Raw genomic sequence first — 13,287 nt, 5'->3', positions numbered from 1 at the left:
ATGGCATTTGCTGCTTGTTTTATATCTTTGGATGGCTTGGCTAATGCTTTAGCTCTTGGAGCCTAGCCAGATCCTTGGCTCAGCTTTTCCCAAGGCTGTTAGTGTCCCACCCATAAAATTGTTTAAGGAAATAAATGCTGTTATTCAGGACTTGGAAAAATTGTTCAGACTCACAATGCTTAATTTTGTGGTTTTATTCACCAAAATCCTAGCCTGCAGGCTTTAGAGCACTGGACATGAGCATAGAACGTTACACATTATTTGGTCACAGGGACATTAAGTGACATTGCCCACAATCACAGGATGCTGAGCTGAGCCAGGATTAAACATGGTTTGCCATTAGCAGCACTAGCCGCAAGGTCATTTCTCCACCCCGGCCACATGAACACAGCACATTTGTACTATGTAATTTTGACGTTCTGCTACATGGATTAAAGCTGGGAACTCCTGCTGCCACTGTCAGACTCCTTCTCTCACCAGCGAAAGGGCTAACGGTAAGGGGGATCCGCACAAGATGCAAAAAGCATTTTTTTTTTACCGCTAAGGATGACTTACCATCAAGTTCTCCATTTACAGGGATTTGCTGCGGCTGAACGCCAAGAGCTGGGCCCACTCAACAAGCTAAGCTGCCGGAGAGCCCATTTTTCCAGGACCAGGCAAACAGATTATTCAGGTACAACGTGTTAACTGGGATTAGAGAGGAGAGGGGTTTGAGTTTTTTAATCATACATACATGACTCCATGGATATTTTTCTAGTAAATCTAGTACAATTTAACTTTTGCAAGATGTATTTTTCACTCAGAGAACTGGTATGGCAATAACAAATGTTGGGTTTGGGGTGTGGCGCTCTAGGAGGTAGCGTTTAATGTTTAGATTGCTGCATAAGAAGAAAAAAAGATGGAAAGGGATATTATCTGCACATTTTGAAAGATGCGTGAAAGATTATATATTTTTGTCTGTGTGTTTCTGAGTAGGGGGCCTGTCTTTGCCTGTGTGTAAACCCCAGAAAAATAGGTGCTCCTAGTGCAGGAGTAGTAAAATGCTTTAGCCAGGTAAAATATAATGACAATTAATCAAGGGAGTAGCCAGACAAATACAATACTCCCCACTTTGAACCGTATGAAGCAGGTGGGTGAGTCAAACAAACCGAGCAGTCATTTTGGGGCATTTCTCCCTTCTGAATGTCTGAAATTTCCTTTCTTCTCTCCATCCTTCTTTCAGTGTTTTGTCCTTTCCTCCTTCTTACCATCTTTCTTACTCATATCTTTCCATATTTCTTTCTCTTCATCCTTTCTGAACATCCACCCATCTTTCTGTTCTGTTTACATACATCTTTCTCCTTATCCCACTTTCTTTTCCATATATCCTTTTTCTTCATTCTTTGTTTCCCTTTCATTCATTATCCACTCAGTCTTCCTTCTTCCATGCATCTATACATCCTTCTTTCTCGGATCCATCCATGCGTTCTTCTTCATGTTTTTTTCCTTCTTTCCATGCATCCTTCCTTTTCTCTATCAATTATTGTTTCTCTGCATCTAACTCTAGCTCCATCATTTTAACTATACATCATTCTCTCCATGCATCTCAAAGTCAAAAGAGCCATAAATACCAACTTAAATGTTTAACTAACATAGACTTACCTTCTGGCACCCAACCTCCGCTAAGCTACTGAGGTATGGGGCCCATGGTCCACGTGCGATTAATAAGCAAATAATTTTGCGATTACATTGGTTTAAAGAGTGCTGGTTAGCATACAGAGACATATCTTGGACTCTACCACAGGCCCTGTCTCGCAGTCCACACCTCCGCTGCATCTGTTTAAAGTTCTAATAAACATTTGTGGAAAGCGTTTCGTGAAACACAAACATGTAATGAAGAGATGTCCTCGTTTCGGGCCTGGGTCACAGAGTAGTTGGCCCAGCTCATGAAAGTGTCATTCCCATGTGTACATAAGCTTAAAATATTTAAAAGTAATGCCCAGTTCACGTAGCAGACAGTGGAGCGGATTGAAAAGTAAATCTGCATGTTTAAGAGACTTTAGCGTGGATGTAGAGCTTAGCTCAAGTCAGAAGTTGGCCCATGGAGAAGATAGGAAAAGTTATTTCTTGACCCTGGAAGTGTGAGCGGAATTAACTGCTAAGGGGCCATTGTGAATTCAAGCACAATGAAACCCCCTCAAAAGTGAGTGAACCAATAGGGTGGCACTTGTAGGTGAGGAAATCAACTATGATTGCACATTTGTCTCTTTTCTGAAGTGCTTTTAGGCCTGGTGTTTGCCAAGGCCTTTTGATTTCACTAAAATATATGTATAATATATTTATTTGTAGGGGCTTTCACACACCTTCTTTGTTCATAGGTCTGCTGTGTCATTCACATTTTGCTTCCGCCCACTACAGTAAAACATGGATGTAGGAGAGTAGGGTCTGCTATCCTATGGTCACCCCAATTTTTGCTTTTTGCTTCACTGGTTTTCGACTTAATGAGGCTGTGGGCCTGCTAATCAGACCCCCAGCCTGCTGTTCTCTCTCTAAATTCACATACATGTACTATAGGTAGATAACCCAATTGGAAATGGACTCCTTGTCAGCCCCTGTACCATGCACTATAGGTGCTCAGGGCATAGGTGCCACCAAGGCCTACCAGGGGCTGCAGCATAGCTTTTGCCACCCCTGGCTGGTTCTTAAATTGACACAACTGGCTGATCACTCAGCTGGGGCAAGTTGGTGTAATCACCCCTTGCTTAGATATAGTATACCTATATCTAAACCTATATCTGGACACATATAAACCTGTGAGCCACTCCTATGGAAGGCCTTATCAATCCTGGAGGCAGAGTGCGTGGTTTAATGTGAGATGGAGCTCGAGCATGAGCTGAGCCTGTCTGCAGCTGTCAGGAACAACTCCCTAAGCTGTTCCGGGATAATGCCATACCATATACTATTAAGTGCATTATAATCCTCGCGGTTATATGTTAACTTTGGTTTGGCTTCATCAAAACATGTCGTGTAAGGTGTCATACGATTTGGAATACTATCCCCTCAACAGTCCTGTCGACGGGGATAGCATTCCACCCCTCTAGAGGGAGAAGACATGTTACTTTACTGAAACGCGGTTGATTTTTAAAAGAGCCTCAGATCCACAAAATGGATGCTTCTGCCACAGACACAAGTCTGACCTCCTGCTGCTGACCGAAACTCAGCCGAGGAGGTCTGGACAAAGGCTTTCCTGTCGCAGGGAGGCGTCACACCACCCCAGACAGGAGATAGTGGATTGTAGCAGGGAGGTTTGCAAGAAACCAGACACTGCCTGGGGAGCACAAGGCTTCCCCTTGCATAATCCGGCCAAACCGGTTCTGGGGCAGACCAGCCCCAGTCCCAGCGCAGCCTGGACAAAGGAAAAGGGGTGTATCCACCCCCTTCCTGGTTCCCACCCATAGGAGGGGACCTAGCAGGTAATCCAGCCACCTAGATTGGTATAAGAATGGGAGCAGTGCCAACGCACTCAGATTATCCTGATGAAACATTTGAAAAAAAACTCTGGACCCTTCGACATCCTACTCGATGTAGAAGACTGAAGAATCTCCCTTGTGGTCAAGGAGGGACCACCCTGTGCAAACAGGCACCATCCAGCACCTCAAAGTCTCCTTTGTTGCAGTTCCTGCCGGAACTCGAGCAACAGAGATCAACAAGATTAAGCTTGCCTGCCTTCTACCAACCCGATCCACAGTCACTGCAGAGCTGAGACCCGTGGAGGCGACCAGAAGTGTGGGGCCCGCCATCTTGAAAAGACCACGAGACGCTGACCGTGCAGCCCACGAGTGACCCTCGAAGCTGTACATCAAGGTTTAAGAAGCCCCAGCCCTGAACCATTTTTGCACCGAAGCTCACCCTTCTACACTCAATGAGTGCTATGTGGGGCCCTTCTGCTTCTTTTGGCTCAACGCGTTGGCCCAGTCACTTGCCCGCTGGCTTGAGGCCCCTGTGCCAACGAAACTTGAAATCCAACTTGTGATTCTGGTTGCTCCAGACTTGCACCCGCTCCTCTGAAAAGGAGCACCCACTCTGACCCTCCTGGTCCGAGTGAGAAGCAATCTTTCAGTTCTGCGTGGATTGCTCTTGCCAAGTGTTGTTTGCTCCAATCTTGAAGTCAACAGCGCCGACGGTGAGAGCCTTTGTGGGTCAGCTCGTGACCCGCTCCTGGATGTCGCAGATGCCCTAGAGCCTACGTGGCATTGGAGACAAGCTCCTCAACAACCACCTGATTGCGTCCAACATTGCCTGGTTCCGTCCTGGTTCCACCCTGGTCACTGCTGAGTGACCCAGACTCTGTCCCCTCTGCTTTCAGGTACTGTATGACTCTGATCCACCCTTGGATCACACCGGGCACTTCTCCTTCACATCGCCTGCAGCATCTTCAGCTTCAAGCACCATCAACCTGCGTGACGAAACCCGACGCCACTTCGACCCAATGCAGCCGGTCCTGTGGGTGAGGTAACTCAGCAACGCCAGTGTTCCCACACTGGTACACACCTCTAGGGTCTGTGTCTAAAGTTTTATCCTTCTAGGTTGAGCGGAAGTATCCTTAAACTATAACTTTGGAACTTTTACGCACCATTGACTTTGCATTGGTGCATGCGTGTGATTTAAGCGCTGCACCCGAATCCCGCGGGCTTTTCCCGACTTCAGCATTGCTAGTCCCGACTGCTCCCAGCGATTCCCTAGGCCCTAGGCCTAACCAAAATTCGATTGGTATCTCTTATACCACTTTCTTAATATATGGTTTGAGTGGCCACCCGCCCTCATCCATAATTGTGCAACTTTCATATGTTATACTGTGCTTTTGTTTAAACGCTTGTGCCCCTTTGCTGATAAAGAGTACTGGGGATTATTCTAGTAATAAATACATATATTTGTATAATATATATGTTATGTTATGTTAAAAAATTTGTACCGCGCACGTACACCGAGACGGTTTCTTGGCGCTCTTATACTTGTGTGGTGTCCTTTCATTTGATATTACAGGATTGTGATTGGTAAAACAGCTCGCTTAACACAACCTCTTGAGTTTAGCCTTTCAGGCTGCTTAGTCCATGCTACCCCTAGGATAGCTTGTCTATAAGGTTGAATTACAACCAGACACCATAAGGGATTGTTTGGACTGATACAAGGTGGTTTTAGAATTGGAAACATCATATATCAGGCCAACTTCTCACAATGGAGCAATAGGTCATTGTAATATCCTGGTTATTATGTTTACATGCTTTCCACTCCTCCATCTGTTTAACACTCTAGAGTTGATGTCACTTAGAATGTTGGTGTATGAAGCAGACAGTTGGAGAAGGGCTGAGCGCCTTGCTGGCTGCTCCTGGTAGGGATAATTACTTCTGTACTTATATGCTGTAACCAACCTGAATAAATCCTCATGAAATATCTCAATCAGCGTGGACTTGGTTACTACATTTTATTGGCGACGATTTTATCTAAAGAACCTGCCTCTGCTACCTCTGAAGACCGCTGAGGACATCCTGAGTTCCTACTCTCAACCTCTACCAACTTTTGGAATTACAACTGCTCCAACTCTTCATCTGGCACACATCAGCCCCACCAGTGACCTCCCACCGGTCGCCCTCAATGTTACAGTGCCTGTTCCAGTTTCTTCAGTGAGGGTAAGCCTGCCAGTATGCGTCTTGTGTGATCAGTTTGCTAACTACACACACTTTGCCTGCTGTTCCTACAGTGTGTGTAAAAGACTATTCCTTCAACGCAGGCAGCACCTCAAGCGTCTCATAAGCTTCTCATGCCAGTTACTATCTCCTGCATCTCAAGTCTTTGGCAGCTGTTCCTAATGCGTGTGAAAAGGACTATTCTTCTAAAGCATGTTGCTCCTCTAAAGCTAGTTTGTGTGTTTTCACAGCGTCCCTACATTCAAGAAACAAGGTTTTGTAAGCCTCTGTCTATGCCAAAGTGCCAGTTCACTATACTGTTCAAGTCTCTATTATGTTCAAGACTCTACCTTCTGTGCACAAGAGAAGTACTGCAAGCTGCCTGTATTTGCTACTTAGTGAGCTTGCTGGGGAGTGCCCGACAGTCATAAAGTGAGATTTCTGTTATTTTGACTCTTACTTACAAGATTCCCCTCACTGCTGCCTCTCCATGTTTGGTCATGCAATTAGTTCTGAAGATAGCAGCGTCATTGTTGTGTCTTACTATCAAGCCCTGACAGAGTTGAAGCCAATCTGATGTATTTTGGGTGTACTTTACATTGTTTTTTTTAAAAAATTATTGTTATTTGCACTTGATAATGTCTGGGTTTACTTTGGCAGTTAAACCGTTCTGCCTCTTTCAAACCTGTCTCTAGCTTCCCACAGCACGCATACACACAGCGCGTGCCCCTCACATGACTATGTGATTCTCATGCAGTGTTCTCGCAGTGACGTCTTCATTTCTTCATTTTGGGCTGCTGCTTACAGACGCTCTGCTGCGTGGACGTGCCCAGAGCCATCCGGTTTGCCGTGAGTTTGCGTCACTCCATTTTGAAATGTTACATTTGACATTGCCTGCCAACCATTATTCACTGCCAACAACGTTTTCAGGGGTGACATCACAGCAAATTGAAACGTTGCTGTACTTCAGACAACTTGAAGTTTCCTCCAGTCTGGTTGAATCATTTTAAGTGTGGCAATTTGTGGATTTAAGCCTTTCTTCATGAGATTTGTAGTGGGTCATGGACCAACATCACAAGTGGAACAAACAACATGACATCAGGTGTATTATCGGAGCATCTGCGAGTTTTATTAAACATCTTGGATTCGTTTTAGAGGTGACTTTATTTTTCCTTAATGCAGCTTTTTTTTTTTTTATTGTACATTCTTGCAGTCGTGAATTTATTTTTTCATTGCTATGCTGCCATCTAGTGACTATTTGGGAAAAGTGAATGTCATTTATTTATTCTGATTGTTTGTTTTATACATCGATTTAATTGCGGGCAAATCTGTATTTGTAAGGTCCATTTTCAATATGCCACTGTTAAGTATTTTATTCTATTTTACCAAACACAATTTTTTTTTTAACCTCCTCGAGGTGTTTGTTGGGTTTCAACCATTCTCATGTGCTTATACTTTGATCTCCAGCGGCCCTTCACACAGTGCACAATTTGATTATTTTTACTCTACATAGGGTAATTTCACACAGTCTACTATCTTTTTATGTTACCTTACAGTGGGTGTCTAAGGTTTTTACATTCACATTGTGCATGACCTTTACCTCAACCCGCGGTGTCACACAGGAGATTAGTCCTGTTTTTACAATGCACATTATTCTGTTGTGTGGATTGTGGTTTATGTTTAAGGTAGAATATTTTTATATAACGTACGATGCAAAAAAGTCTTTGGTTTCACACAGTGCACAATGTCTAGGTGTCAGTCCTTGGTTACATGTTCATTTTACTCTACATAGAGTGTATAAGGTTTTTACCTTTATACACGTTTTGGGTTATAGTCCCATTATCTTTAGTTTTACACTTATTGTCCCTTGTTTTAGGGGCAGGATTTGGGTTAGAGTCCCATTATCCTTGTTTTACACTCACTGTTCTTTGTTTTAGGGGTAGGATTTGGGTTAGAGTCCCATTATCCTTGTTTTACACTCACTGTCCCTTGTTTTAAGGGCAGGATTTGGGTTAGAGTCCCATTATCCTTGTTTTTACAAAGAGTTTCTCCCTACATGGGGGCAGGAATTTGGGTTTTAGTCCCTCTTTCTTTGTTTCACTTTATTCACACATTGCTACCTTGTTAATCTTTCATAAGGTTTGAGTGATGGGTTGTAGTCCCATTCGATTTACATTTCTATTTTTTTTTTCATGTATAGTTTGGGTTTTTACCTTTTTACTATAATGCAGTGGTCCATTTAAGACTGGGCGTATCTCTATTCTGTTTTCCTTCTCTTTAATTACACTGTAGCCCAGTACTTTTCTTTTTTATTTAAAACTCAAATGTTTCAAATTGTATGGAGAAGAAGGAGTTTTATATTGTATTTGTATTTCTCTTCTTCTCTGTCATCTATTTTTCTCCTGATTTGGATTGCTCTCGTGCATTTTCCTGGCCAGTTGGTGTACAGAGAGTAATCATTGATGGTTTCTTATTTCTTATTTCTTTTTTTTCGTTTTTTTCTCACATTTATCAGAAAGGAGGATATGTCTATCTGTTTATTTTAAAATCTTTTGTTGCTTTCTTTGCCTCTACTTTTGCTTTGTTTCTCTCTAGTACTCTCCTCTCTATTTCTGTCTACTAGCTTATACACCTGAATATATTTTCTTCTCTTGTTTTCTTTTGGAAGAAAGGAGGATATGTAATATCTTGGTTATTATGTTTTACATGCTTTCCACTCCTCCATCTGTAGAACACTCTAGAGTTGATATTACTTAGAATGTTGGTATATGAAGCAGACAGTTGGAAAAGGGCTGAGCGCCTTGCTGGCTGCTTATGGTGCGGCTAATTACTTCTGTACTTCTATGCTGTAACCAACCTGAATAAATCCTCATGAAATATCACAATCAGCATGGACTTGGTTACTACAGTCATCCTACTGTTGCAACTGGTTTACTTAGTTTTCAGTGACTGCATTTTTCTCTTCCCAGATGAGCCCATCAGCACACCAAATAGTTCCCTAAACAGTCAATGTTTTTGTTCTTACTTAATCATTACTTTAGTGTTACCCTTGTGTTTAGAGCTTAAGGTGATAGCAGTATTTTTCTACTAGAAGAGTGGGCAGGACACATTCCAGCTTTAGCAGCTCTTTCTTTCCATCTTTCTTTCCTTTCTTCTATTGGTCGTTCTATCCTTTCATTTGTTCTTTGTTTCCTTCTTTCTTAAAGAAAAAAAGATGATTGGCAATGGCAGAACAATTGGCCTTTTAAGTCTATGTTACCCAAGATGTGTTCATTTTACTAAAATGATGTGTTTAAAGCAGGTATAGGGGTTTCAGACATACTTTATTCACTTGTCTGTGGTTGTGTCATTCACATTTTTCTCCATTACATTCAAGCACACTTCAGTCATTGGGTGACATCATTATGAGTTACGGCCTGCACATCCATACACAAAGTAATTCCCTTCAGTGCCAGGGATTACTGTGGTAGTGTGGGCTTTTTTGCATTCAGTTAATTTTTTAGATAGCTTCTTGAACATTAAGGTTTTTCAAAAACCATGACAAAATAATCATTGCCAAAAAGGTTCCATACAACGCTTGACCTTTGGGCTTTGCCAATGCTTTCTCCTTTTTTTTTTACTGCTGCCATATGTGTAAAGGGGGTCTACTTCCTGGGCACATACCACTGTAAGCATCAGTCATTTAATATACTTGTGACTAAAATAATATGTGTAACTTATACACATGATCATGTAAAAACTCTAATGCCTTAAGGTGAGGCTTGTGCTGAATAAAACCACATATATCCACAGTTTGTCACATGAGGTAATCAATATAAAAACTCTTTCCTACTGCAGTAATATGTGAGATTCCATGTAAACAAATCCTTCTCTGACAGCTTGTAAAATCTTTGTGTTCAGCAGGAGACCATCATCTTATTACACAGCGCCTCTTCTCTGTGGGTTGTATGGCATTACAACGCGGGCTTTTACCACGCGTGCCCTTACAACGCTGTTTTTACAATGCAAGTCGTTACAACGACTTGCGCTTTAAGAGCTGGATAGTGGAATAGTTTAATTTTCTATTCCAACTCCAGACCACGTTACAGTAGGGAAGGTGTTGGAATAGAAAACTAAACTATTCCCTATCCAACAGCGCCCTCCAGCGCAAGTCGTTGTAACGACGTGCGTTGTAATAGCAGGGTTGTAATGGTAGCGCATGGTAATACCCGCGTTGTAAAGGCTGTTCCCCTCTCTGTGTGCCTTAGAGTGCCTCAGTCACTGCTCACGTACACCTCACTTTGAACTTACTTTCAAGCGAGACTGATCCTCATGGACAGCTTGAGTTCTGAGATTAAAAACAGAATAAGTCAAGAACTGTTTGACTCAGCTGTAGGTCCACAAAATGGGTGGTAAATTTGGCTCTCCTCAAGAATTTCGTATCGCCACATGGTTATGTGTGTGGACAAATGAGACCATACTCTAGCAAGTCAGAACAACTTTGAGAACGCCAATTAGAAGTGTGATGGTTGACTACTTTTGATTGTCAAATCATTGAAATGTTAGCAGTGGACCAGAGAACAAACACAGCACCCACACCGTTAGTCACCTATGTAACATTTTAATGTAGGATAGTATTTCAAATCCTTGTGTGCACTTCTCTGTGTGAACCTTCAGCCCAAAAGATGCCTCCCTTACCACAGGAATATAGTACAACAAAAACATGATCATAGCTGCACCACAAAGAAAGGCAAACAGAAAAGTAGTAAAGGAGTAAGGAGTTCACAGTCAAATGTGACACTGCTTGTAAATGACAATCTCTGCACGGTCCAACTATGTTTCTTCCTTTATTGTGGTGTATTTCATTCATAAACCCATCGGCCAACGCATTTCGTCCGTTAAAACATTGGACTTCTTAAGGGCAGAAAAGATGTAAGGCGTCTATGCCACTCCAATTTGTGCATCAATAGTCAAAAGGCATTTCTCAGTTTATATGCCAATATGAGGCATCTGTCTGGTGTTGAGGTTATAGTCCAAGCAATGAGTGAATCAAAGAGAATATTCAAGCGTCGATGGGGAAATTATCCACCTAGCTGCATACACTGTGATTGGTGTCAGCAATTTCGAGAAACCGACAACGTGTCCTCCTCGGTGAGACAAGGAGGATGTTGTTTACTGAGTTGGTTTCCCGAAATTGCTGATACCAATCGCAGTGTATACGGCTTGGTGTATAATTTCCCCATCCAAGGGCCATATATCATCAGGATCCATATATCAATCTTTGATTGTTTACTCGAAAACACCAAATGTATGGGTAGCAGCAACCTATAGACCCTTGAATATTCCCTTTGATTCGCTTATTGCTTGGACTATATCCTCGACACCATACAAATGCCTCATATTGGCATATAAACTAAAGAATGGCTTTTGATTTATAATGCACAAATTGGATTGGCATCTTTTCTGCCCTGAAGAAACGCGTTGGCTGATGGTAACATATTCGGACTGTGCAGAGATTGTCATTTACAAACAGTGTCACATTTGACTGTGAAATCCTTACTCCTTTACTACTGTTCTGTTTGCCTTTTTTGTGGTGCAGCTCTGATCATGTTTTTGTTGTACTTTTGATGGTCATTAGTGCCTCATATCTGTGGTACCTGATATATTGTAAGATCATTATTGCACTTAAAAATAGTCCTAAATGTTACAAGAATAAAGGTTCAATATATAAGGTTGCCAGAATTCAAATGTAATGTAATAGTCTTGGTCCTTTTTTAGAAGATCCAATCTCAAACTCAGAGTACAAAATTTGCAGTTGTGGTTTTGTTTTTTCCTTCCTTCGATAATCAAGGTATACAAAATAATTGTGTGTTCGATTTAGGATTCTGAATTGTTTATCTCTAACATTTGTATGATGACCGTTTAGCAACTTTCAGATGGCTATTCTCAACAAAGGCTACCACTTACTAAGATCAAAAGCATCAATGGGCTGCTACGGAGCATCATCAGAAATATAGTTTAAACCAGATCATGAGCTCTGATGTGGATATAGACCCTCCATCATTTTGTTCATGAAATAATTGCAGCACAACTAGTTATATAACCTTGGTCAGTTTCAATTATCTCAGACTGTGCTGTGGCATATCAATGGAGACATGGGACCCAGTCCATGCACGGAAAAGCCTCTTCTCCACCCAATGAATGGTGGTTGGGTAGCAGAATGCAGCAGTGATCATGATTCAGTTGTCCTCTAAGATCTCTGAGCCCTAGTGCCACTGCACCTGATGCACTATTGATAGATTTGACCTGCACTCCCTAGCATTTTCTCTTGCTTCTCCTCTCTTGTCTTTCATACTCCATCCTCTGCCCCGTATATATTTTCTTCCCCTCTCTTCTTCACTCTTCTGATATGCCTACTTACTTCTGTCTAAATGTCGCCCTTCCCCTTGCTTCCTCTCTGTCTTGCCACATTCCCCTTTTCTCTCTTCCCAAAATCCAACTTTCAAGTATCCACTTGCCCTTCCCTTCCTCAATTCTCCACTGATGTTCCATTTTCACTGCCTTTAACCCTCATCTCTCCTTTTTTTTTGGCAGGACTCATTTTTATTCGCTTCTTTCTCTCCCTCTTTTCACTTTCTGCATACGTCCACATCTACTTACCTTTCACTCTACTCTCATATCTGAAAAATCTTGTTCTTCCCTTATTAGTCTCCCTGCACCTGTACCCCCTTTCTTGTATATCTTCATACTCTTTCTTCTAATTTCCTCCATATATCCCTACATTCTGCCTTTCTTCTTTCCTCCACTTTCCCCTTTTCTCTGCTCTTCTTTACCTCACAATATTCTCTGTCCGGTCTTTCTGTTGTTTCTCTCCATTCTTATCTCTGCTTTTTCAACCTAAACCTCTCTACTACATCCCCACTTTATCCTTTTCCCATCTCTACCCTCTACTTTTCCATTCTCTCTTGTTTCTCTCCACCTTATCTTTTTCTTACTCCCTATACATCTCCATCTTTCCATGGGCTCTCCACCATTTCTCACGATTCTCCCTTTTGTCTTCTCAACAATATGATTTATCTCATTAATCTCTCCAATCCGCTTTGATTCACTCACAAGTCTCCAATATATCTGCATTCTGTACTGCTTTCCTCTTTTCTCTTCTGTTGTCTGTATTTTCACCATTTTCCCTCACATCTCTTCACCCCCCCCCTTGTTACTTCATCCCCAGGACCTTGCTTCCACTTCATTACCTGTCTACTTCCCAGTATCTTCCCATTCACCTCATCATCTGAAGAAGGCAGGCAGAGAAGTGAGTGCAGAAAAGAGATACACCAAGGGGGATCAAACCGAGCTTGAGAGGAAAACAGAAAAGAGGAGGAACAGCGGAAGGGACAGAGTACAGCAAAAGAGGGACATGACAGCGGTACAGAGAGAGAGAGAGCAAGAGGCACAGAGACTAATAGGTATACATATGGATAAATAGTCATACATAGGTATACACAGTGAGGCATAGATATGTACGGATACATTGATGTGCACAGGCAGGCCAGTGGATGGACAGACAGACAGACATAAGACTGCAAGAGATAAAAGAGCAGAAGAAGAAGGCATGAGGTGGGATCAACATAACATAACTTTTGTATTT

General features: G+C 42.2%; 1 protein-coding gene across 3 annotated transcripts in view; it reads left to right on the top strand.

Annotated features, from left to right (window-relative positions):
• Positions 1-343: 343 nt before the first annotated feature.
• LOC147705738 (sulfotransferase 1C1-like) overlaps positions 344-13,287 on the top strand; it is a 293,598-nt gene continuing 280,654 nt past the window's right edge. The window contains exons 1-2 of one of the 3 annotated variants that reach the window (XM_086932185.1): positions 344-494; positions 577-673. The gene's annotated coding sequence lies outside the window, so the exon portion shown is untranslated. Of the gene's footprint in view, positions 495-576; positions 674-6,478; positions 6,513-6,617; positions 6,821-13,287 lie in introns of those variants that run through there. The other 2 variants (XM_086932187.1, XM_086932186.1) reach the window with 2 other exon arrangements.

This window comes from Lissotriton vulgaris, chromosome 7 (genome assembly GCF_964263255.1).
Source record: "Lissotriton vulgaris chromosome 7, aLisVul1.2, whole genome shotgun sequence".
Lineage (NCBI taxonomy): Eukaryota > Metazoa > Chordata > Amphibia > Caudata > Salamandridae > Lissotriton > Lissotriton vulgaris.
The sequence above is the reverse complement of the archived record's forward strand: the minus strand, read 5'-3'. Positions and strand labels throughout refer to the sequence as shown.